The sequence below is a fragment of the Mastomys coucha genome, unplaced genomic scaffold, assembly GCF_008632895.1.
Source record: "Mastomys coucha isolate ucsf_1 unplaced genomic scaffold, UCSF_Mcou_1 pScaffold23, whole genome shotgun sequence".
Lineage (NCBI taxonomy): Eukaryota > Metazoa > Chordata > Mammalia > Rodentia > Muridae > Mastomys > Mastomys coucha.
In genome coordinates this window covers 16,780,265-16,784,969 of record NW_022196906.1, presented here as the reverse complement: position 1 = coordinate 16,784,969, position 4,705 = coordinate 16,780,265, and the positions used below count along the sequence as shown (strand labels likewise).

The 4,705-nt window shown below is 44.9% G+C and overlaps 1 protein-coding gene across 13 annotated transcripts in view; it reads right to left on the bottom strand.

Moving 5' to 3' along the window:
* Bbs9 (Bardet-Biedl syndrome 9) overlaps positions 1-4,705 on the bottom strand; it is a 409,213-nt gene that overhangs the window by 297,392 nt on the left and 107,116 nt on the right. The gene's annotated exons all lie outside the window — the stretch shown is intronic.

Sequence of the window (4,705 nt, the reverse complement as noted above, 5' to 3'; positions counted from 1 at the left end):
AAAAAAAAAAAAAAAACAAAAAACAAAAAAACTTTAAACAAAACCTTTTTCTTCCTAGTAAATGAGTTATTTATACTGATCTTCTAGGGCTAAGACAAAACTTAAAAACAGATATATTCAGACAACTCATATCAACTAAGACAGAGACGTGTGAGAACACAAGGCCAGCAGCCTGAGTGAGGAGAGTGTGGAGGATCGAAACACATGTAGACATGCTGGTCCAGGGGCTTGGGCGCAGCTCAGCAGGCCGCTCACCTCACACGCACAGTGCACAAGCTCAAGCATGGCACCGAAATGCTCTATTCAAATAGCATACACTGCTATGGTTTGAATGTGTCCCCCCCCCAAATCATGTACTACAAACTCCATCTCCAAAGTGTGACAGGCTTGGGAAAAGGGGCCAACTAGATGGTCATCCACACTTGTGAGTGTGGTGGTTTGATAAAACTTTCCATGGGCCCGTGTATCTGATACCTGGTCCTCAGCTACAGATACTATTCAAGAATGTTTCGCAAATCAAAATGACCCTGGGATTCCACCTCACACCAATCAGAATGGCTAAGATCAAAAACTGACATGTAAATAAAGAAAACACCTAATTAAAAAAAAAAATCAGGCAACATCAGACACTAGCAAGGATGTGGAGAACGAGGAGCACTCCTCCATTGCTGGTGGGACTGCAAGCTGGTACTACAACCTGGAAATTAGTCTAGCAGTTCCTCAGAAAATTGAAAATAGTTCTACCTAAAGACCCAGCTAGATCCTAATAGGTTCTTGATTGTGTCAATAAAGATGATGAAGCCAATCATTGGGCAAAAGGAAAAAGGTGGGACTTCTGGGTCCTAGGAGGAAGAAAAGGGGTCAAGAGGGAAGAGGCAGACCAGATGGTGGAGCAGAGGAAGCGGCAAACATGTGGGTCTCAGGGCACCTATGGTTTGTAGCTTCTGCCCTGGGTGGAGGCCAAGGAGGATGAGGCAGGATAGTCTTCACCTAGCCATTCAGTTATCTGGCTAGTTTTAAAATATTAAGGTTGTCTAGTGTTTTCCATCCACGGTGACTAAGGTGGGCAGGAGAAAGGGCACAGCCAGGGCAGTGATTGGTGGCTTGGCATAGCTAGCCTCGAGAGGTTGAAAGAGCTCAGGCAGAGTTCTTGAGAAAGAGCTAGCATGTTTCTAAAATCCCATGCAACAGGGCAGGGGAAACCTCTAGAAAGTCCCAGATGTCAGAGATGTGAGATGCTCCCAGGGAACAATGAGGATGACATTAGCTGAAATACCCAACAGCAGGGAGCTAGAACCTGAAGAGACCACCTCCAGTAGATAGGCACGACCCCCAGTGGAGGGATGGAGCCACCCACACATCTCAAAATTTTTAATCCAGAATTGTTCCTGTCTAAAGGAAAGACAGGGACAAAAAATGAAGCAGAGACTGAAGAAAAGACCATCCAGAGACCTCCCCACAGTGCGATACATTCCATCCAGACACCAAACCCAGACACAATTGCTGATGCCAAAATATGCTTGCAGGCAGGAGCCTGGTGTGGCTGTCCTCTGAAAGACTCTGCCAGTGCCTGACTAAGACAGATGCAGATACAGCCAACCATTGGACTGAGCACAGGGACCCCAATGAAAGAGTTAGGGAAGGACTGAATGAGCTGAAAGGTATTGCAACACCATAGAAAAAAACAATAGTATCCACTAACCCAGACCCCTCAGAACTCCAGGGACTAAGCCACCAACCAAAAAGTATATATGGCCTGGTCCATGGCCCCCACTACATATGTAGCAGAGGACTTCCTTGCCTGGCCTCATTGTGGTGCTTGGTCCTGTGGAGGTTTGATGCCCCAGAAAAGGGGGGTGCTATAGGGGTGAGGTGGGTAAGATAGGTTGGTGGGTGGGGACATAACCTCTTAGAGGCTAAGGGGAGGAGGGATGGAGTGGGTTGTTTATGGAGGGGAAACTGGGTAGGAAGGAGAAGGTGGGAGTCTCACAAAGCCAAGCTTTAAAGTATGCAACTGCAGAAAATGTCTACACCTCAACCTTGAACTGACCTTCAAAACCCCAACATTTCCAAAGGTGACCAAAAAAAAAATCAGATCTCAAATTCCAAGCTCCAGATAGGGGTTGTTTGTTTCAGGTGGGCAGAAGCAGTGTGCAGATATGACCAAAGATCTCAGAGCTGGTCCTACAATAAATCAATCCTCAGGCAAGTAATTATACAGGTAGTTTACTTCCTGCAGCCTCTAACCTACCAGAGGATGACAGGGATATTAATGAGATTATTACAAAACCCAAAGCTCATTGAGCCCTTTGAAGCTTTTTATATGGCTACAAAGAGTTATTATTCATCTGAAGTTAGTGAGCTCCAGGAGTAGACTCATTAACATCAGATCAGCAAACACAGGCACAACCACCCTTGACTCGTGATTTCCAAATCCGACCCTTTCTCTTCCTGAAGACAGCGGAAAAGGGGACTTTATTACTTGAACAGCTGACAGTAATTTAGATGACAGCCAACCCATGACAGTATGGCGCTTACGGTTCTTCCTTAACACCTCTTAACCAAGAACTCACATGACACCCAATTCCAAGCAGACCTGGAAAATCTGAAACAAAGAAAGCATGTATTACAATTCAAGTGCTTGGTGGTACTAGTTGACGAACAACAGCCCCTCTGTGACTGCTGAAGGAGCACCCAGGCCCAGAGCAGGAAGACATTGCCAAGAGTATCACAAGTGTACTGAGAACTGAAAGGTGCTGATCACAGCCACGGCCAGTCTGGTGCACTGGTGGCATTTTGACCCAATAGCCATAAATGCTTAACTGACCCACATAACGCCAATGACAAATGCGGCCACATGACTTAGTGCCCTGCCATATCACACCATAGAAACTGCAGCACATGGCTGAAATAGGATTGATGTATGACAGACTACAGAAGTAAGCTCCCCAAATCATTTACTTTCAAATGAAACCCAACTGTCATCTCAAAGAGTACCAGGCAACTTGGTCAATATTTGACTGGAGAACTTAACTATAAACCGTAACTGCATAGTGTGCCGAGCTCTGACCATTTCCACCATCACACGAGTATTCTTATCATGTAGATGAAAATCACTTTCATTTAAAAATGCCAGGAACAAAACAGCTTTCCAAATTTACATTTGTTTCCATTTCTCCATAAAGTGAGTGTGACATATCTACCATCAGCAAGAGAGTGAACACAGACCTCAAAGGATACACAATTCCTGCCATCAAGGGGCAGTGAACCCAACCTAAAATAAATCCAATGGAGGTGAAGGTATGCAGTGCTATGAGGCTGATGAGCACCCCAGAGCACTACAGGATAATGGGCATCCCCGGAGCACTAAGAGGCCGTGTCACAGCACACTGCAGGAGCTGACTGGATGCCTGAGGAAGGTTTTATCTGACTTTGCATGTGTAGTGTCGTTTATAATACGTGGGGGTGGAGAAAGTCCTGGAGACACTCTTTTTCTAGAAAATATGAAGGTGACACCTTAATCTGGATGTCCACAATCACAGAGGTAAGAGGCTAGACCATGCAGAGCACTGCTCACTAGAGTTGACCTCGACATCCATAAAGAAGTAGGACATTGGCACTCCCATGGTCACCACATTCTACTGATACTCCAGTGCATTACAAAAAGTAGTAAAGTATTTCCAACATAGACAGACTATGCACATTCCCGTATATACATGGTTTTCAATACTGAGGATAGAGTACAGGTATTCTATCAATGAGCTACAATTACAACCCTTTCAAAAATAAAATACAAAAAAATGATGTGGGGGGGGATGCTTAAGCACACGTACACATACTTGTGTGCATATGCATGTGGAAGCCAGGGATTCATGTCAAGTGCCTTCCTAGACTGCTCTCTATCTTATTTTTTGAGACAAGGGTTTCCCACTGAACCTGGAGTTCACCAGCTCAGACACAATCTCTGGCCAGTAAAATACCAGGATCCTCCTGCCTGAGCCTTCTACCACTGAGATTCTAAACACACATCCTCACAGTCTGCTTCTCATGCTGTTGTCTGAACACAAAACCTCACACTTGGGAAGCAAGCTCTGTACCAGATGCATGTAAATCGTCCCTAGATGAACGGGACAGCTTACGACGACAGGGACAGCTATGGAAATGGACCATGTGAGAGGAGTGTTCACGTGTACGGGAAATAATGGCAAGAGGAAACCATCTACATTGTTTAAAATAGATATTATTTTTTCAAATATCTCCAGTATGAGATTGGCTAAATCTGTGAATGCGGAACCTGTTCATGCAAAGGACTAATTGTGTAAGAAAATTCTGATTCTGTTTAGTAGAAAATGGGCTACATGATATAATTTAGAAGGACAGCTAAGCCAGGCAGAGTGGCACAGACCTGTAATCACAGCACACAGTGGCAAGAGAGACACTGGAGTTTAGGATGCAGGACCAGACTGGGCAGCACCAGGAGCCGCCAGCTGCCCAAAGGAGTGTTTAATAAAAAGGGAAGTTAGATATAGATATAAATATATAGATAGATGTGGATGAAGATATGAAATGCCCTTTGGATAATAGGTGAGAATTGGGGGTTAAGAACATAAACCTCAGCTGGGTGGTGGTGGCACACACCTTTAATCCCAGCACTTGGGAGGTAGAGGCAGGCAGATTTCTGAGTTCAAGGTCAGCCTGGTCTACA